This window comes from Panthera tigris, chromosome C1 (assembly GCF_018350195.1).
Source record: "Panthera tigris isolate Pti1 chromosome C1, P.tigris_Pti1_mat1.1, whole genome shotgun sequence".
Taxonomy (NCBI): domain Eukaryota; kingdom Metazoa; phylum Chordata; class Mammalia; order Carnivora; family Felidae; genus Panthera; species Panthera tigris.
The window spans coordinates 48,262,061-48,284,420 of record NC_056667.1 but is presented as its reverse complement, the minus strand read 5'-3'; the positions used below and the strand labels follow the sequence as shown (position 1 = coordinate 48,284,420).

Sequence of the window (22,360 nt, the reverse complement as noted above, 5' to 3'; positions counted from 1 at the left end):
CGTGGCTGATATGTGCAGCATGAAGATCAACCACGGCTTGTGTGGGCTCCATTATAGGAATGAGAGGGTTAGGTTTCCTTGGGCAGTCTCCCAACGCTGGTAAGGTGATGGAAAAGTTAGGGGGAATGGAATGAACCCAAACTCTGGAGTCCAACAGACTCGACCAGGGAGACGGCAGGCAATGGCATGATACATCTCCTCAAATAGGCCTGCCTTAGGAACAGTTATGGAACTCTTATTGTTGAGGATATAGTGATTCTGGGGTAACGTATGTACAACTTCTTATTCCACATATCTATTAATTACTCACTATGTACCAGGCATTGTGCTAGATTTGCACGTGACATACCCTTTGTCCTGGGGAAACTTACATAGTAGCAGGGGAAGAAATAATTTATATATTATTTCTATGCATTTATTTACATTTATATAAATTATTGTATTATATATTTTATTTACCACTGATTCGTTTCTGGTATGCCATGTACTTACCTCTTTATGTACACCTTATCTTCCCTCCCACTCCTTGCCCTAACCAGAATGCAAGCCACATGAGGCCAGGAGCTCTGTCTACTTATTGCTTACTCAGCACCTAGAATATTCATAAAATAAACCAAGCCCCTTCTATGTACCAAGCACAGCATTCAAATGCATAGGAAACAGATATGAAGATCACATGGGCCTTTTCACCAAGGAGCTCACCAGAGAATGGAAGAGACATTTACTGCGATCAAAATAGAGTATGATAAACACTTTGCTAGAAGTAGATAAACAACTTCTCTGTAGTTATTTGAGGGTTAGGAAAGTTGATACTTTTTCATCTGCTAATCACTTACATATATGTCTTCTACCCCGGCTAGGATGCTCTACCAACTCTTCCCCAAGGATGACATGAACGTTCTGAGAGTTATCTGGTTATCTAGATAAATCCTCAATGGATTTAAAAGGGCCGACTAGGAAATAAGAGATGCTGAGGTCAGCAAGCACAGTGATGACAAAAGAAAATGGCAGTCATAAGAAAGGGGGAGATTTTCTAAATTACGAAAAATTACTGAAAAGGAAACCATGATAAGAAGAACTTAAAAAGGACAATCTGGGGCCATTTTGTGGAGGGACAAACATTTAAACACATTTTAGTGAGACTGCTTTTATTCCACTCTACAAGGATATTTTAAGAGCTCTGCTCACTCCGTATTTTCCTTCATAGACTAAGTTCTGGTTCCTTTAAAGTAAGCCCCATATCTTGTGAAGATGGCCTCAGCAATCTCCATTGCCAACTCTCTTGTTCTGTCCTCACTTCTTCTTTCAGAGTAGTGCTCTGCAGTCCTTCCAGAGTGGATTTCTGCCTCCTCTTGCTCTTTGGAATCCTGAAAATGCCCTCAGGAAATACTCCTCTTGGTTGACCTCAAGCCTTGGACTTGAGAGGACATTCCGGAACTGCCTTCATGGGTGGGACCCAGGAAATTTGTATTATAAAGGGTGCTCCATAAATGTCCTTTCCTTTCCCAGGGAAACAGTTGTGTGGACAAATGGTACACACCAGGGCTTTCTTCCCTTCTTCACATTACCTTTGCCTGTTTTTAAAATAAATTAGTGAGGGGGGCGCCTGGGTGACTCAGTCGGTTAAGCATCCGGCTCCTGATTTCAGCTTAGGTTACAGTTTGTGAGATCAAGCCCCGCATGGGCTCTGGGCTGACAGTGCAGAACTTGCTTGGGATTCTCTCTCTCCCTCTCTCTCTGCCCCTCTCCTGCTTGCGCACATGCACTCTCTCTCTCTCTCTCTCTCTCTCAAAACAAATAAACTTCAAAAATAAAATAATTAATTATTGAGAAACAAACACCAGCACTAGAGATTTTAAAGGTTTAAAAAGAGGGGTTTCTTTAAAAAGTATAGATTTCAGGGGCACCTGGGTGGCTCAGTTGGTTAAGCGGCTGACTTCAGCTCAAGTCATTATCTCACGGTCCGTGAGGGCTGTGAGTTCGAGCCCCGCGTCGGGCTCTGTGCTGACAGCTCAGAGCTTGGAGCCTGTTTCAGATTCTGTGTCTCCCTCTCTCTGACCCTCCCCCGTTCATGCTCTGTCTCTCTCTGTCTCAAAAATAAATAAATGTTATAAAAAAAATTTATAAAAAGTATAGATTTCAACATTAAACTTAGCTCAGGTATTGACTCCACTGAGGAGGTTTTTTCTGACTCATCCCTGTGGCCTACCTCCCACCTAGACTGAATTATTTGCTCCCACAGCAACTTGGGCTACCATCTATCATAGCATTTATGACATGGCACCACAATTTTTTGTTAGCACACCAGCCTCCCTGACTAGACTCTGAGCTCCTTAAGACAGGAACTGTTATAATTATTCCCACCGCCAGACTCAGCATCTGGTGTATCGTGCACTCAGGGAATGTCTATGGGATGAATGAACTTAAGGGTCATACACGTGACAGAATGCTCAAATGGAAGTTTTGGCTGAGATCTAAAGTTGACATGTATAAGATACCAAAGTGAGCTGGAAACAGACCACCCTGAAGAATTGGTGGGAAAAAGGAAAAAAAAAAAAAAGGTGGTTGAGGACCCATTAATCAACTCTTAGAACTTTCATCCACATGGAAGGGCAGAAAGAGAGATTTTTAGGACTGAATCGTTGGATTATTGTGTATGAGGCCTACTTCCAGGGGAGGGGTGAGAGGAGTCCCCGCTTCAGAAATCAAGAGAGCAGGGCTTCAATGAGAACAACAGGGAACCTGATATGTGTCCCTGAGGTTGTGGGACACAGGGGACTGAGTGAGATGCCCATCTGGAAGAGGAGGGCTGGCGGGCAGCATCAGTGTAGAAGTGAAGGAGCCAGCACTGGAATGAGCCAGCACTTCCAGAGTCTGTCAGACTCCAAAAGGCATGGCTGGTTCCCATGAACCCTAGGTGGCCCATGTGTGAGAAAGCGGTCATGGATTGTTTCATATACTGTCCAATGAGGCAGAGGGGGTCTGCATAAAGAAGCTTGAGATGACCCTACTGGATGTCTAAGGAATGAAGAGTAAACAGTCTATTTGAAGAGTAGCATTAACAAGGACAAGATATTATACATGAGAAGTTTCCAAAAGTGGGGGGTCTCCAAAAAATCTCTACAATGGGAGTGCCTGGGTGGCTCAGTCTATCAGGCGTCCAACATAGTCTCAGGACATGATCTCACGGGTGGTGAGTTCAAGCCCCCAATCTGTGCTGACAGCACAGAGCCAGCTTTGGATCCTCTGTCCTCCCCTTTCTCTGCCCTTCCTCCACTCGAGCTCTCTCAAAAACAAACATTAAAAAAAAATTGAAAAAAAAAAAATCTCTGATGGAGCCTAGCTACAAACACCTAGTAGGCTAAGGGAGCTGATCACATGAGAACTTTCTACACCCCTGACTTCTCTTCCCTTCCACCCTCTAACTAGGAACAAGAGGAAAAACAAATACGCGGGAGAGGGAATGAGGAAGAGAGAACACTGATCACAGTTATGTCCTGTCATGTGCAGCAGACCCTTGCTGGGGAGTGGGGAGATGTCTTATCTTGGGGTAAAAACTCATGTAATGATTATTATATATTCCTTGATATTCTAATTTCTGAATCTGGGCTATGTCTCACAACTTAAGGAGACCATAAAACTTGTATTACCCAAGGCTGGCTGTGTACTTATCTAAGAAAGCAACGGAACTACCAGGGCAGAGAAAAAACTAGCCCCACTGCACAAGTGTTAGGGGGCAGTGGGAGTGAAAAAGATCGTCGTTTCTCATTTCTGTCTCAAGAATCACGTTTGTCCTAAACACGAGTTAGATACGCACAATAAACAGGGGGTGAAAATATATTAGAACTTAACAGGTTCATGAGCATGGGTGGTAATTTTTTTTCTCTTTTCTAATTTTTCTACAGTGACATCTGTGGATTTGATCATTTAAGGATAAAAAAAATACTGCATTCTAAAAAAAAAAAAAAAAAAAGTTATGCTTACATAGGCACTCAAAACGACTCGTGCTCCTCTCCCCTGTCTCCTGGGAGGCAGGCCTCATTACGGGTATTGGACCCAATATGGAGAATGCCCAGAGAATCACTGCTGTCATCAGAAACAGCACTGCTGGCTTTTTTAATTTCTCCAAATAACTAACATTAAGCCAAAACCTCAAGAACCCACTGGCTGCAGTAGATCTGGAAATTACCACAGCATAACAATATGAATTTATTATGGGAATGCTGACACGTGCTAAATATAGTCACCCCCCCCCACAATATATTTCTGTTCAAAAGGGTTTGTTTGAAGTTGGCCTCAAAATTCATACTTCTTGTCGGCAGGCAGGAGCTGGACAATCTTAATTTGCAGCACGCTACCCTCTTTGTTTGAGAGTCTAGACAGCACAATGAATGCAGTGACTTTTCTCTTTCCTTTTTGCCCACACAATGAAAGCCTTTTAAAAACAAAATATTTTGTAAAAGCACATTTTAATCACTTCTTTTCTTTCTCTCTATAAGGCAGAGCTATAAATAAACCATGAAAGTTCACATTGGATCGTCACTTCTGAAAGCAAGTGGAGGCTTTCTGTAGGAAAAAATGGGGGCCCTGTACCATGGTCATGAAAGACCGCATTCATGGGGTTTGACCCTTCCCTGCCGTGTCAAGGCCGAGATACCAGTCCACACACACTGCTCACCACTTCTCCGGCTGCAGCACTGGCAATCACCAGGCCTGTGTGGGCACAGGACACACCCAGTTCTCATGTGTTATGGCCTGGCTTGGGAGCTAGCAAAGGGCTTTAGGCTACCCTGGGGTGAGTTATCCAGGGAAATTAGGCTGGAAAGAATGGGGCTTTTCAGCACTCACGAAGATGGGCATTCAGTGAGTGGCAGACACACTGATATCAGTCATCGGAGGAATGCAGGAACTGGTACCTTCTCCCCTAGCCAGGGGAGGGAAAACAATGGCTTTAAGAATTTGGGAAGGCTGTCAGATAATCCAGGCCTAGGTACCAAAGGGCACTGCAAGCCTGGCAGTGTCCAGAGTCACGGTCCACAGGGAAGAATAATCAGGATCTAGCCTGGTGAGAGTTCTACTGCACACTCCCTGAAGGCAAGAACCGTGGCACTGCAGGGGTCAAGCCTAGCACGGTCCTAGTACTCACAGGGGCTTGGTTAATGTTTGCAGAGTCGCTGAATGAAAGGGTGAGGGCTTGCATCACAGGGGCAATGTGAAATCAGGTAAGCCAGTGTTTCTAAAATGGTACACCTGCACTCCAAGGAGTGCACGAAATGATTCATCAGGATTCCAGGAGAACACATTAGAAGTGCCCTTTATACGATTTCTGGTCTAAAGAAATTAGTGGAGCTTTACCAGCATTTAATATGCAGATTGTCAGCAGGGTGGTGAGTTGGTCCACACATCGGAGAGACACGAATCATGTAAGATGTGTGAGGTTTCTTAAAAGAAATATGGGATCTCTACAACACCTAGGGGATGACAGCAGGGTGCTGGCCCGGGGTTCCCAGCATCCAAGGACTTGCTCCGTGTCATCATTTACATGTTCCAGGTTAGTGGCTTTACACGTATTGCCTGGTTTTATTTACACCAACCTTTGCAAAATGGGCAGGTGGCTGAAGAACATTCAGTCAATGAATTAAAGGTAATGGTGAGAATTCAGATCTAAGGGAATAAGAAAACGGTGATACTTTTATTCGGTAGTAGCCTCTTCATGTTATAATCTAAAAGCAATGAAGACCTGGTCAGGTAAGACAAGACTTGGGAGGAAATCAAAATTATCTAGATATAGATATACAGGCACATATAAAATCATCCAGAAATCATCAAAACACTAAAAATCATTAGAAACTCACCCGGCCATAGATATAAAATATACCTTTAGGTATCGCTGCATAGTGTTAGTATGAAAGTGTCAAGATAGGCAAGTATTAAAAATATTTTATTTCAGCTATATTTCATCTGCTTTACAGTATACATAATCTACAAGCATAGTAGAACACATCTATGCCTCTGCATCAGTAAATTTCCATGTGTTAAGAATCCAAGCTCAAATTTTTTTTTAACTGATCCAAAAAGTGTGGCACCCATTGATTTAGCAGACAACTCCCATTGCCTTATTACTGGTTGAAGCCAACATTTCCCAGGTGCTTACTCTATGCTGCCCACTGTGCTACTAGCTTTATGTAAGGGACGTTTTTAATCCTTAACACGACTTTATGACATAGATATTGTCATCTATGCCCACTTTATGCATCAAGGAAGTGAGCAAAGTGTAAGAAATCTGCCCAAGGTCATAAAGCCAATATATAGCTGAGCGAGAATTCAAGCCCCCAGCTCTGACTCTGGACCTTTGCTTAGCCTCACACTCAGACTCAATGCTCCTGTCTTCCCTGTAATGCAAAAAGCCTGGCCCGCGAGTCCCCTAGGCTTGAGCTCTAATCCCATTTCTGCTGCTTATTAATTGTGTGAGCTCCCTGGCTGAAAATGAGTAAGTGTGTGTGTGTGTATGTGTGTGTGTGTGTGTGTGTGTGTGTGTGTGTGTGTGTACGCACGCATGATATGCCAATACAGTACACCATACCTTTTTCCAGAGATGCTGACACATAGCTCTCTGAAATACATGAATCTGCCTTCTTGACGAACTCTGAGTCATTTTACTGGAAAACAAGTTCACATGGTAATGTGTGGGCTGAGGCACATGACCCCTCCATAGAAAAACAGAAAGTATAGCAATGTGATTTTGTTCCTCCAGCAAACATGAAGTAATGGCTAGTTGTTCTTTTATTTATTTTGTTTTGTTTTTCTTTTTTCATACAGTCATCTTTTGACCTGCACCTGGTATTCTGTGTACCCTCCATGCATTGATGACAACAAAGTCAATTGAGAAGCAAGGAGGGATGAGAGAAAGGAAAGAGTGGGAGAAGACGTAACTATTAATCATGATGTGAAGACTTGCACTTCATTTATAATTTTAAGTTCTACCTATCTATATGTCAATACATCCACCTACCTATCTACTCACCACATGGGGTGGTGATTACTTGGGCACATATAGTTTCCAAAATTCATCAAACTGTGTGCTTAAGATCTGTGCATTTCACTTTACGTATACTATCTACCAAAGCCAAAATTGTAAAAGGTAAAAGAAACAACACTGTACATGTATATATGTATTCTTGGAATATTTATATTTAATTTCCAATTATATAATGCCTACCAAAAAGAAATAAGCAAATACAAATGCCCAGCTCTGAAATCTCAACTCCAAATAGACCTCAATTCAGCCTCCTGATCATAAAGGAGGGGGTGTTCTGCAGGAAATGGAGATGCTCATGTAGAGATTTTGGGGTTTTTGAGGTGGGCTTGGGATTGCATCTGGGCTCTGCCAACTCACTAGACGTTTGAACTAAGCCTCAGTTTTCCCATTTGTAAAGTGGGAATAACAATACCTCCTTGCAGCACGGCTGAAAATTCCAGCACCCCACTCTCTGGCCACCATATCCTAACTAGTCTCCTGATTTCCACTTTGGTGCCCTAAAAGCAGCAGGGTCAGTCCCAGTGATTTGTCAGAGAGGGAAAAGGTAGTGCAGGGATTACAATGATCGACTGACGATAGCAGACTGCCAGAGTTTGAAGTTGGGCTTTACTACTGACTGGCTAGATTGTCCCAGACAAATGATTTAACTTCTGTACGTCTGTTTCCTCTTCTGACAATGGGGATGGGAATAATATGCCTCTCATCGGACTGCTGTGAGGATCACATGAGGTATTTCAGGCAAAGCACTTAGAATACTACCAGCACACAGTGAATAAATACTCCACGAATTTTACATATTTATTATCCTACTTGCATGCAAACTCCATGTGGCCGGGGATTTTTATCTGATTCATTTACTATACTAAGAACTGTGCCTGGCGAGACTAGGTAATCCATAAGTGTTTGCTGAATGAATCAATGAATGAGGTAAGTTAGATTTTGTCTCCTGGGGCTGTTGTCACACACAGTATTTCCGACACCAAATGTGTAGGTTTTTTTCTTCACACCAATCAATTTTCTACCTCTCTGGGCACCAACTGTGTGTCCTAGAATTCAATTTGATTCTGACACTTTACGGGGGTAGCGTTAGACTCTAGAGGTTTAAGGGCTCAGTCCCCCACGACTACCTCCGACTCTGGATGCCAGTCACAGGGCTCTCCTGTACTTCTGATAGACTGTAAACTGGAGGTTCCCATGACCAGCTATCCCCCTCTTGGATGGAGAATTTGCTAGAATGGCTCACAGAAAACAGTTCACTACTATTACTGGTTTATGATAAAGGATGTGATTCTGGAACAGCCAAATACAAGAGATACATAGGCAAGGTTTGAGGGATGGGGGGTGTGTGTGGAACTCCCATGCCCTTTGGGGTGTGTCACTCAAAGCTCACCAAACCCTGTTGTTGAGGGGTTTTTATGGAGGTTTCATTACATAGGCTTGATTGATAAAATCACTGGCCACTGACTCAATCAGCCCATGCAGAAGCTGTCTGTGGCCCCTGGCCACCAGCCGCCGGTCATCTCATCAGTATACAAAAGAGAACTCTTTTCATGCCAGAGATTCCAAGGATCTTAGGAGCCGTGTGCCAGGAATCGCGGACAAAGATCAAATCTTTAGTTTTTCCTCTATTACAGTCACTCTCACTACTAACGACTGCAATGGACCCCCCACTGCTTTTTGAATAAAATTCAAATTCTGCAGAATGGCCCAGAACTTGGAGATCATGCTTGTGCTGTTGCTTCCAACCTTATTTCCTGTCCTCACTCACTGTGCTGATCATGCTGGAAGCCACCAGCATCTTCGCTATTGATTGAACATGTCAAACTGGGTCCTGCCTGCTCTTGCTTTCCCAAGAATGCCCTTCTCTTGGATCTCTGACTGTCTGGATCTTTCATATGATTTAGGTCCTCTTCAAATTTTTTTTTAATGTTTATTTATTTTTCAGAGAGAGAGAGAGAGAGAGAGGGAGAGAGAGAGGGAGAGCGCGCATAAGCAGGCGAGGGGTACAGAGGGAGACACAGAATCAGAAGCAGGCTCCAGGCTCCAGCTGTCAGCACAGAGCCTGACGTGGGGTTCGAACCCACAAACCGTGAGATCATCACCTGAGCCGAAGTCGAACACTTAACCCACTAAGCCACCCAGGTCCCCCTAGGTCCTCTTCAAATATAATCTTAAAGAAGCCAGACTTGGCCACTTGGCTGAAATATCCACTTCTCCCAAACATCTTCTATCAGATCATCTCATTTGCTTGTCTTTAAAACCCTTCGTAGCACTTAGCATGACCTGAAATTATTACTGTTAATTTATCTGCATCCTCATTTACTGTCTACCTCTTCCTCTGTGGCCCTCACCTCTACTCCTCCTTCCTGAATTTAAGCTCCATAAAAGCAGGGTCCTTGGCTCTCTTATTCATTGATGTATTCCTAGCTTTTAGCAGGGCATTAGCTAAACGTTTGCTGAACATATACACTTACTGAATTCCTATTTTAGCAAGGGACTGTGTATATCTTGCCTCATTCGATGCTCACAAACATTCTGAAACAAAAGTCTTATTATCTGAATTTACAACAGAGGCTCATCGAGGTTAAGTGACTTGCCTAAGCTAATAAGTGGCTTAGGCAGGATTTAAAACTTGCTTTAACTCATGAATAATACCAGGCCTATTCCTTGAGGAGCTCACAGTCAGTCAATAGGCAGATCTTCAGGTGAGTTCATGACAATTTATCTTTCCCTGATGACTTTGGGGCTGTGTAAAACTCTAAAAGCTTGCTTTCTCCACTGTCAAAGACAAATTCAATTACAGTCATTCTATTGTGTTTACAAAGGCAGGAAAGTGGATTCATTGATGTATAGAAAGACTGTTCATATTAATTTTTGAAACAAACAAAATTACTGCCAGCTGTATGACCCTTAGTAAGCCCTTTCCCCTCCCTGGGACTCCCTTTCCTTATCAGTAAAATGAGGGGGTTGGATTAAATTATCTTTAAAGTCTCGCCAGGTCTGCAATCTGGTGGTTCGATACACATGTCTTTTTTTGATTAACTCTCAGCTGACAAGTAAAGCAGTTACTCCCCGTGGTACATTTTATTAGGGTTTTACTAGGCCCACCCTGAGAAGAAACATACCCACTGTGGTTCTCCAGCAAGGGGCAGCGTCATTCCAAATTCAGTCACAGCAAATATGGCCCAGGGGAGTGTTTCTACAACAGGAAAGACTACCTACCATTGTTGCAATATTCTGAGGGTGGGTCCTAATATATGGCCTGGCTGCTAAGGGGTTGGGTCCAAACATGAATAGGGGAGCAAGTATTCATCCTATTTACCTGAGCTTGACTCGCCTCTTACGGGTTTTCTGAAAGCAAAAATATCAAGCTTCTTACTAAAAGCATCAGACATTGCAGACTTCAAAACTGCAACCCATTACCCATCTAAGAATCTATTATTGACTGGGGAAAAGGAGTCCTGCCACTTCTGGCTGAGAGTTCTGCAGTGGGCTGGAACTGACATGACAATATCTATAACTCAACAACAACAACAACAACAACAACAACAACAACAGGAGTAGTAGCTAACATTTATTGAGTACTAACTATGGTCCAGCACTGTGCTAAACACTTTACCTGCTTCATATCTCCGCTAGAAATACGGGGAAAACGCACAGCTTTGGAACCTATACTCTTAACCACTCACTGCAGAACAAAGGCTTCAGTGATACAGAGACCATAATTCAAATCCTAGCTCTGCCATTTAGCACTCTGAGTCTCAAGATCCTCATTCTGAAAATGGGAGTTTTAATACTTATTTTATAGGTTTGTGTTGTGGATTAAATGCTTACGCGTACACAGCTATTATTATTATTACTACCACTACTTGCCCATCAGCTGGAACAAACCTTACTCTTCCAGAAGCTTTATTTAAAAATGCCAAGAGGTAACAAGCATATACTTGGGTGCGGGTTTCCGGTTGGTAGAGTGGGTGGGCTCGGGGGCTGTTGGGAGTCAAAACATGGCTCTGCATAATCCTTTCCAGACAATTATTCCTCCATCTACAAGCAAAAAGCTCTGCTCCTCTGAGATTTATACCACCTGATGACAGACATACAATCGTACCTACCTCCTGTGCAGCTCACTGCTGTGACTGCTGGCCTCTTGCCTGCATCCTTATGTTAAATGAAGCTAAGACCTTGATCACCTAGTGTCCCCATCTACCTGTAAATCTGTCACTATCCTGGGACACTGAAGCATCTATTTGCAAGACCTATCCAATGCTTGAATATTATGGTTTCAAGAAGCTCCCAACTCCAGGATGGTTCATCTTTGCTTTACTCCAGCATTCATCCCCACAGCCACACTCTGAAACGTATCATCTACTGGAACTGCTACACTTACGTGTATTCCAATGCCCTAACAGCCATTTTCTGGCTTCAACTGCACATCAGTCCAATTTTCTCACTGGTTCCATCCTTCCTACCAAATGTACTCCTTCACCTCATGGTTATTTCCTGATTCTCAACCCCTTCCTTTTCTTTCAATCCACAGACCCTTTCTGGGTCTAATTTCTTCAGTAGTGAGAGTAGAATCTACCATCTATTATATCAAACACGTTGACGAACAGAAATCGCCACAAATACTCTCTTAGTTGCAAAATTCAATTGGTACCTCTAATTCGCAAAAATCAATTGGCCAGGATATGCTCTGTTCATGGCTGTAAGAAAGAAATCTTGTTTAGGACAGAACAGGCCAATGGGAGATTGCGATTCGAGAAAGTGCAATATCCTTAAAGTTCTCAGGGTCTAAACACCTTAGAAATTTACACTGCCTGCCTCAAAGTTAATTCCATACAGAAAAGATTTTTCTGGTGAACAGATCAGGAACCATAATTAGTAGCAAAGGATCAAAACATGGTGCTATGAATATAGTGCACAATGACTGAGCTATAAAGAATGTTGACTCAATTTTTCTGTGTTTAGGCTGGTAAATATCCAAATTATCTAAGACACAGGGTGGGTATCTATCCATACATCCATTCCTCCATACTCTTTAAAGCTCCCTGTGTTGGATATCCAACTTTCCTAGGCCAAAGTCATATTAAAGGTGGGTTCTGGATACCCTGGTTTAGCCTCTGGGGCTGGCCTTTGACCGTCTGCAGTACAGGAGTCCCTCTGGCAAAGACAGAATTCATTTCAAACCAACTTCAGGAGGGAAAAGATAGGAGAGAGGATCTATCAACAGCCAGGAGTTCAGGAGGCCAGGGTAGGGGGGCACCAAAAGACCAAAGTAAGAGACAGGCTGGAGGGAAACAGGGAGGCCAGTAAGGGAGGGAGGAAGCAGAAACCAGAAAGAGAGAGCAAGGTGTGGAATGCAAGTCCTGGATAAATTGTGGTATCCTTTTAATTTGGTCTATAAGCTTTTCTTTGCTCCCAGCGCCCTAAGGTTTCCCACTATTTTAGCACCTATCACACAGCAGGATACACATCTATTTACTTATACGTCTCCCCAACTGGACTATAAGATCTAAGAGGACAGAGGCCATCAATTTTTATCAGTACTCCTAATAACTGATATCAAGTAATTCTTCAGTAAATGCATGTTGAGAGAATGAAAAAAATGAATGAGTACATGGATTAATGAAACAATGACTGAACCAGGAGGAATCTATACAGCAACTTTGGGATCTCCCTCAGTTGAACTTTTCTGGTTATTTTCTAACTGCCAGTTCAGCATATTCTTCATTGTCAGATGTCACAATTAAGGTTATGGTTATGGGCTCTGAACCAACTAGATTGGAACCTTGGCTCTTCTAACTGAATGGCCAATTTATGAACCTCTTTGTGCCTCAGTTGACCCATCAGCAAAGTAGAAATAATAGAAATAATTACTCATAGAGTTACTGAGATAAAAAAGAAAATGCATGCAAAGCATTTAAATTAGTACTTGGCACAAAGTAATAGCTTAAAAATTGGGGTTATTTTTATTCTTTTTTAAAGAAACTTTTTAATGTTTATTTATTTCTGAGACAGAGACAGAGCATGAGTGGGGGAGGGGCAGAAAGAGAGGGAGACACAGAATCTGAAGCAGGCTCCAGACTCCGAGCTGTCAGCACAGAGCCCGACGCAGGGCTCAAACTCACAAACCGTGAGATCATGACCTGAGCTGAAGTTGGACGCTCAACCGACTGAGCCACCCAGGTGCCCCTAGGGTTATTTTTATTCTTATAATTATTATATCCATCTCCACTCCCACACTTCATAAGACCCTGCGATATTTTCTTGTGTGCTACTATTTAAAGACAGCACTTCCTAATCTTCTGCTACATGTGATATGCTGCCTGGGCCAGAGAGTGATAAAGAGTATGGAACGAAGAAACCATCCAACACTGAACACCAGCTGATGCCTCTGGTTCATCAGTGGAAGGAAGATGAACAATGAGTAGAATAGGGGCTGTTGGGAATAAAAGTTCAGGAGCTTCTAGGTTTAGAAACATGGAGTTTATTTTTAGACTGGACTTCTAGGCCTTCTAGTTAAAACAAACATAGAAAACAACAACTATGTCAGCTGTGTTTATGAATATGAGCTTGCTGTGGCTTTCACAAGACATAGGGAATTCAGTCCACTTTTCTCTGGTTACCAAATTATAGACAGGCACATGATGTACTGGAAAGAGAAGTGATCCGGAAATCAGGAGGCTCTGGTCCTGCATTAACCTTAGTCTAGCCTCTATAATTTTGAACAAGTTGTTTCCTTTCACTAGATCCCAGTTTCATCTTCTACAAACTGGGAAGTCTGAGCCAGATAACATTAGCTTTACGGTTTAACAAATGGTTACTATGTGCCAGGCATTGTGCTAGGCCTGTGGATACTGTGGATACATCACTGAGCCAGACAGCACTGATCTCTGACCTCGTGGAGCTTAAGAGTCTACGAGAGCAATACAGATGCTATAGGAGAGGGTCAGAGGTATATAAAGCTAGCCTGGGCGCTTAGGGAATGATCTGTAAGTGCAAAAGGAATCGGCTCCATAAAGAATGTTGATAAAGAAGGATCTAAGTGGGATGGGATACATATCTGAAGTTGAGCTATTATGGTGCATTCAAAGCACTGAGGGAAATCCAAGAGTAGATGGAATGAACAGAAAGAGTGACAAGAGATGGAGCTACAGCTGAAAGCAGGAGTCTGAATTTGGATGGCCTTGTAAATCTTTATGCTGACGTGAAGGGGAAGCCACTAGAGGGTTTTTAGCAAGAGTGATCCTACTCAAGTTTGTAAAAGATCACTATGGCTGATGGGTAGATTAGAGAATGGTAAAAGAGGAGGCAAGCAAACCATTCAGCAGGCCCCTGGAGCAGTCCGGGAGAGAGATGATGGTGGCCCAGACTAGGGTGGTGAGTGTGGAATTACAGCCATGTGAAAGAATTCAAGAGACCTGAGATGCAGTTTAGAAAGTGACTGTGAGAGACTGAAGTGGAAAGGAAAGCAAAGGTGGGTTCACAAGGTCCTTGAGGTTCTGGCAGGAGAGATTAAGTAGACGTGGCGCCATTTACACATCGCGCCATGACTGAGCCAGTGCCAGTTTTGCAGGCAAAGGTGGAGATGATGAGTGCAAATCTGAACATATTTATATTCAGATGCCTGTGAGCGCTTTAAGTGGACATGTGATGTGGACAGCTGCAGAGCTGCTGACATGCAGATAGTAAATGGATTCTTAGAAGCGGATGAGATGAACGGAATCCTGTAGAAGACCAACATGTAGGGTTGGGAGGAGGAGAGAGGGGAGCTGGCAAGTGAATTTGGAAAGCAGTGTTCAGAGCAGCGGGAGGAAGATCACGAATGTATGTTGTCAGTGGAAGAGTGTTTCAATGCAAGAAGTGTCCCATGTTGCAAAATGCTGCTAAACATAAAGCAGGGTAATGACTGAAAAGCCCTTTGTGTTGAGCAATGGCCTAGGTTAGCATTAGTAACCTAGGCTAGGACAATTTGGGCAGAATTGTGGACGTAAAGGGCTGATCATCCTTGGTTAAGGAGGCAGAGGGGAGTGGCAAGAAAATCAGGACGGTGAGGACAGCCATCTCTTACAACACTTTTGACTGTGAGAAGATAATAATCGGAGGGGCTGACAGGCAGAAGAAGGGATTTCATTAAGAGGAGAGCGTGTGCAGTAGCACTGTCGAAAAGAAATAATGGGAGTTAGGTGATTTTCAATTTTCTAGTAGCCACTTAAAACAAAGTGAAAAGAAACGACCAATTTTATGACATTTTAATTAAGCTATTATACCCCAAATACCATTTCACGAGTGATCGGCACAGTTATTCAACATGTTATGTTCTTTTATTCATAGTAACTCTTTAAAGTCCTGTGCCTATTTTACACATTTCCAGTTGGACCAGACACATCTCAAGAGCTCTATAACCACATTCAACTCGTGGCTGCCGTACTGGACGGGACAAGTCTGGAGCATGTGTAAATGGTGCTGAGAAGGAGCTACCACATATACAGGAGTAAGAGAGGACAATGGATTGAGTGGGCTGTCAGAGGCAGTGGGGGATGGCGAAGCCTCTGATAACAGGCTCTTCCATTATAGTAAATATGAAGGAGACAAAGTTTGAGTCGGGATGTAAGCCATGGTGTGCTGACAAATGTTAGCAACTGGCTCTACCAAAAAAATAATAACAATAGCCCTACTATGTAGCATTTGCCAATCTCTCAAGCGTAAATAATTCTTCTGTGGCCCACAGGAAGCTACTCATGCGATGTCCCTGGACACGGAGTGGAGAAGAGACGTGCGTGGTCAGCTCTCATGCCAGTTGTGAATCAGCTGCAGCACATCGCTGGACATAAGCTGTGTGATGTGATGGCAGGTGTCTTTCTAATGGCTTCTATTTTTTCTTCAAGGTGGATGGTGGCTGAGAATAACTAGGTCATATGTCTGAATGTGAGAAGAAAGATACGGCTGGGAATCGGGGAGGTTTGATGTAGTTATTATAGAAAATGGGAAATTGAGCTGACATGTTAGGTTCCCATCAGGAAACAGCTGGACACTCATATTGGGTAACTGAGGTAAAGCTTAATCATGGATTTGTTTAAAGGAAGGTTTAGGAAAAGAAACAAGTACCCCATGACTAGCAAGAGTGGGGAACCATTAATGCCCTGGCAGGAGTAACAAGAGGGAGAGACTTCCAACACCCAGAGAGAAAGATGGAGGGGGAAGGTCACCTGCAGGAATGGTGGTCCACGGTAGATGGATCAGTCAACCTATGTCAGCTCAGCAAGGAGAGAAAGGATACCTTTCATATCTCCTCCAAGCTCCTGCTGGTGCCTCCCATTGGCCAAACTCAACTAAACACCACGGTAAGAGAGGCTGTCCAGGGACAATATACAATGACAGAAGCCTGCCTTATGGTTGTACAGTGTTTTATTACAGAGCTCAGTGGCCTTTAGGAAGGGATAAGTACCTGAACTCGGGGTGCCTGGGTGGCTCAGTCAGTTAAGCATCCAACTTCGGCTCAGGTCATGCTCTCATGGTTCGTGGGTTCAAGCCCCGTGTTGGGTTCTGTGCTGACAGCTCGGAGCCTGGAGCCTGTGTCAGATTCCATCTCTGTCTCTCTGCCCCTCCCCTACTTGCTCTCTGTCTCTGTCTCTCTCTCTCTCAAATATAAAAAATAGAACATAAAAAATTTTTAAAAAAAGAAAAAGAAAGCTGAACTCATCCTGCTTTGAGGTTCGGTAAGACAAAAAAAAAAAGGTCATGTGGACACTGGCCATGGGGAAAGAGACGAGGGGCAAGAGGAAAATAAAACCAGCCCTTCAAAATGCATGTTAACTCTGTTTGACAGGCAAGGAAACTGAAACTCAAAGCAGTAATGTGGCTTGCCCAAGACAACATATTTAGTGGTAGAGTCAAGAGACACATCCATCTAGCTTGAAAGCATTTTCCACCCTACTGATGCATCCACGAGCAAATAAACAGTTTGACTGAACTGTGGGGGCAGGGGCATATTTTAATATTCACTTAAGCTTTTAATTGAGACCGAAGCATTATTAGAATTCTCTACTTCTGATACAGAAGTTCATACACACTTGGGGCGCCTGGGTGGTTCCGTAGATTAAGCGTCTGACTTCAGCTTAGGTCATCATCTCACAGTTCATGAGTTCGAGCCCTGCATTGGGCTCTGTGCTAACAGCTCAGAGCCTGGAGCCTGCTTCGGATTCTGTGTCTCCCTCTCTCTCTGCTCCACCCCTGCTTGTGCTCTGTCTGTCTGTCTCTCTCTCTCTCAAAAATAAATAAACATTAAAAACAAATAAAATACAAGAAGTTCATACACACTTAAAAGCAAGAATGCCCTTGGGTATTTTCATTATAGACGCTCATCCCACATGCACATGCTAAGAGAGGAAGTGAGCTAAGGTAAGGAAAAGACAAGGGTGTCTTTAGTGAAGTAACAGTGGAATCGAGTTCTCAGGCATGGTCTGTTCCTCACTCTATGTCTGCTCTGGCTTCTCCTTAAGGCAATACCTGAATAGGTCACCGTTTTATTTATACCCAGCAGTATGGGCAGATGGGGGAGAAAGTGCCATATGACTTCCCCTGTGAGTGCCACATGGATATAACCCATGTGTATTCCCAGCGGCGGGCACATGGTTAATGCTCAGCGATGATGGGATAAATGGAATCTTTCCAGGGCCATGTTTGCTGTGTCAAATATTACATGGTCTGACAATAGGATAAACAATTAGAAATCAGAGCTGCAAAGCAGGGAGTGGTGCCCAGGAATCACTGGAAACAGCTAGCTTGGAATTCTTGATGTGACCTGAGAGCCTCATCTCTCTTGGTCCATTTATAAAACTTACTCATTTAGAAAATTTGACTAGTCCCTGATAGGTCATTGTGAGCATTAAGTCAGCCCAAGGATACAAAGCTCCTGGTACATGTAAGTGTCGCAAAAGCTGATTCCCTCCATTCCCTGTCCATCTCTGCTCCTTTTTCTTTAACTATTTCCTTCATTTCCCAGCATTGTCACATTTTTCTGACGCTGCATTCAATTCACTGAAGTTAGTGGTGGTTTTCCTACCACTTCCCAATCATGGTCACTCCTGGTTTTTTTCTTTTGTTTTGTTTTGGTCACCTTTGGGCCTTGGTGACCCCAGGTGACCATTCTGTGGAAACTGCGGCAATTTGGATCATGGCTTTTTTTCCCTTCTTTGAATAAACACTGAAAGCTTTCTTTCCCACTTATTCCAACTCTCGTTTGCCATCTGGTGCCTGGGTTGGCCGCATCTGTGTTTGCTTAATGACTTTAGGCGAAGGCCGAGTTTACATATGGGAAGGAGGAGAGGGCTTTGCTGATTTCTTCCATATGTTCATTTATTCGTATATTATGATTTTTGTAATCTCACCAGCATAGATCCCTTCAGACAATCCTTACAGTGTTCCTTAGGACCTGCTTCTTTGTGTGCTCAGCTGGGAGTTGCCGTGAGAACATTTTTTGCAGAGCCTGTTAGCATAGCTCAGTGTGGCTTTTAGGTAGGTACGAACTGATGTTCTGAAGGTTCTTCTTTCTGAATGGAGGACACTTATTAGATGTGGGTGATTCTGTGGAGTCAGGAGACCTGGGTTCTAGGCCCTTCTCTCCATCTGTAAAAGGTGTAAATTCAAACTCTGTAACTCTCTGGCCTCAGTTTGCTCCTTGCAGATCAAAGGGCTTGGGCTGGGTATGCTCTGACACCTGCGTGGGGCCGCAGCCTTCCCTGCCCTCTTCCGTCCTCTGGTCCTGGGCTTCCAGCTTTTACATATTTCTACCTGAAGTCTCAATGTGTGCTTTCCTTCTTCCCGGCTCCCAAGCAGAGGTGTGCATGGAGGAAAAAAATCCAAGAAAGGCATCCCGTCTTCTGTATAATGCAGGAATGAAGAGGATGAGCTCTATTTGTCGTTTTGTAAGAAGTTACCTTGATTTCTTTTTCTACAGTCTCTTTGGGCCTCGGCTTAGTGTGATGGCTCATGAGCTCTGGAAAGACACGGACCTGGGACCTGGGTTTGAAACCCCCCTCTTCTCTTCCCAGCCTGGGCCCTGAGCAGGTTTCTTAATTTTCCTGAGTGGTATCTTCCCTCTCTGTAAAACGGGAGTACCATCTGCCTTTGCAGGGGTGGTGAGCAGAGAAGGGATCGTTAATCCTAGGATGACGTTTTGCATGAAGCAAGTGCTCACAAATGTTGGTTACCTCTGTGCACGGTGGATTCAGTGGTGAAATGCCACGGTGTTGAGAATGCCTCAGAGGAGGACACCGACAATACTTATGGAAGATCGCAAAATCAATGGATGCCAAACCTTGAACTAGAACTTGGGATTCCTGACTCCCAAGCTGCAGTTCCTTCTCATGAGTTAAAGAGGGGTGGGGAAAAAAGGTGGGGGGCTGAGTCAAATTCACCAGAGACCAAATGATGGCTAAGAAAGGAAGGTGGCCTAATCCTTATTCCAGAGGGCTGGTAAGTGGAAGAGAGATTCCTGGGGGGGGTCAGGAAAAGTGTTATGGAGTGGTGGCAAGAGGGAGTGGACCTCTTTTTGTGAATGTCCTCAAACTGCTCTGAGAGGTTTTCTTTCTCTCTCTCTCACCATCTGTCCCCCCCACCCCCGCCCCGCCTCTCCTTCTGCCCTTATTCCTTCCCGACTAGTGTCTGTGCCCGTGAAAGTGAAACCCAAAAGAACAAAAATTATTTGAATGAATGTTTTTGGATATGACCAGACCGACAGGTGAGGATGGGTTTGATAGTTTAGGTAGGAAAGCTTTGCAGGCTTATTTGAAAAAGCCAAATTAATCTGAGATAATTGAGAAATAATTTGTCAGGTCAGAGGCAAGTGGAGAACAAGAAATTACCTTGTCCACAGCCTCTTGCTGTGGCCCTCTCTGCTCAGAAGCATGAGGAGAAGCTGTGTGGGAAGGGTGGTGTAGGCAGCTGTCTCTAGATCTTTCCTCTGTCAAAGTGCAGTCAGAATCTGAGAGATGAGGGTTCTCTCCTGACCCGGGGTATGGGGTTTCCGGGTGTGGAGAGGCAAGGAGGGGAGGGTTTTGGCATTCCTGGGTCTCTACCGCCTCACGTCATGTACGATATGTATGTATGTGTAATTTGGTATATGCATGCATGCATGTATACTGTATGTAATGGCTTGGCTGACAGTAAAAGGATGCACAGGCATGAGCATGCATCCAGCAGAGAACAGAACTATCTACAAGGAAAGAAAATGACACACTTGAGGAATGAGAAGGCCAGTGTGACTGGAGCAGATGGAGTGAGGGCAAGTGCGGAGGAGACAGAACCCGGAGGCAGGCTGGGGCCACACCGCGGGGACCCTGCAGTCTCCTTTCCTAAAGCACCGGCATTCGGTCTGGCAGGAGCCAGGTGCAGAGGTCCAGGGAGGCATCAGGGTGGCGGTGATACATGAGGGAGATGTACGCAGATATGAGAGGTGTTCAGGAGGCTTTGGTGACGGATAGGGTGGCGGTGTTAGGGAGAAAGAGTTGTGGGAAATACTGAAGGACCCTTAGATTTCTGGGCCCACGCATCTTCCCCACTTGGGTAGAGGCAGAGTGAGAACCTGCATCTAGAGGTGTTTGCTTAAAGTCTGCTTCTCTACATCTGAAAGGGCTCCTTCAGGGTCATGGGGTAAGGAAGAAGGAGCACCTCAGCTTGGCCTCCTGTTCAGAGAACAACAGCTACAAGAAAAGAACATCAAGAGAAATAATGTCGCAAAATTCTTCATAGACCTGGCCAAAGCTTACATCAGCCAGTCATGTGCGTTTCAAGCTCTATTATTCAGTAAGAAGCGGATTTGTCCTTGTAAGTGCTACAAGATCTGGCACTTACACCTGCGATGTGAAGGCACTTTGTGTTTTTAGTTTTTTCTTTTTAAAGCCACAGACGCTCTGGACAATCCGGGAGTTTTAAAAGCAGCCCCGGGACACCCAACACGCTGTTTGTGGCTCGGACCTTTCCATGGAGGCATTTCCCAGTTTCCCTAGGGTGGTGGACAGGAGAATGCATGTCAAGAGAGAAGGTATGAGGCCATTGGCAAAGGCAGGGATCTTGTGCACAGACATTTCTTAGTTGAAGTAAGAAACTATGTTTGCCCGGGATCCTATAAGCCTCTATCTGGGGGGGGGGGAGGGGCGGAGGCGGGGGGACTCCAGCCAGGAGTGTTAAGATTTGGGCAGGCAATTCGATGGGGAGGAAGGGGTTGGGCAGTGCTCAGCAGCTTTTCAAGGCCAGAATGCAGAACCTGAACTTCCTCATCAATATTCACAGCAACTGCAAAAGATGAGTATTATCATTATTAACTCTATTTTACAGGGAAAGAAAAGAGGGGTGAACAGGGGATACGCAACTGGCCCAAGATCACTCACTGAATAAACAGTAGTAGGTCCAGAATTCAAACCCAGGCAGTAAAATCCATTTCCTGGACTCGGTGGCTACCAAAGGGCAGGGTGGGAGGAGCTGTTCATCTGGGGTATAGGCAATGAGGGGAGGAGTGCACTGTCTCTAGAGAATTAAATTATAATAATAAAACCAGTTAAAAGATCCATCTCTTTTTTATTCTCATATGCATTAACAATCTATGAGTAGTAAAATCTCCCCTCTAGGGCAAACCTCTCCTACCTGATGTATCTCCCACCCCTCCTAAGCCACTGGTTTAAACCATTCTAGAAGGGAGGAATGACAAGTCACATTTTGCAGATTTCAGATCCCATCCAAACACTCTCATTGCACTCTGCACAGCTCCTTTGCTCCCCACTAACAAGTATATTGGTCACATGTACACATACTTCTTTACTGTTTGCCTTTGCCGTTGGACCATCAACCTCATGAGGGTAGGGGCTGTCTGCAGTTCCTACTGGAGTGCCTGGCTTAACATGTTGGTGGTGCTCACCTGAAAAGATATTTGCTGAATGCACAGAAGGATGAAGGAACGGTCAATCTAAAATGCCACTTCCTCCATGAAGTCTTCCTTGAGGGTAGAAGAGCTCTGTGCTTCAGAGAAGAAGGTGGAACAGGTGATATTGGAAGAAGCCATCAGGATGGGCTGGGCTCTCCTTCCCTCCAGGGCGGCCCTGGAAGTTCTGGGCCAGGTGCGAAAAGCATGGGTCTCAGTGTAGCTTTGAGCTTCAGGGCACCCCAACATTCCTCATTGTGGAACCAGGAAGAAAAGACTCCCCTCTTAGGATTGATATTTGAGAACTGATAGTTTCTACACCTGTCTAGGGCCAGAAACTACCTAACTGAGGCACAGATTTACGATTATCTTTAGGACGATCCTTAAGATCTAGATACGAGAGC

The 22,360-nt window shown here is 44.1% G+C and overlaps 1 protein-coding gene across 10 annotated transcripts in view; it reads right to left on the bottom strand.

Moving 5' to 3' along the window:
• The window catches only part of FGGY (FGGY carbohydrate kinase domain containing), a 417,204-nt gene that overhangs the window by 7,518 nt on the left and 387,326 nt on the right, over positions 1-22,360 (bottom strand). The gene's annotated exons all lie outside the window — the stretch shown is intronic.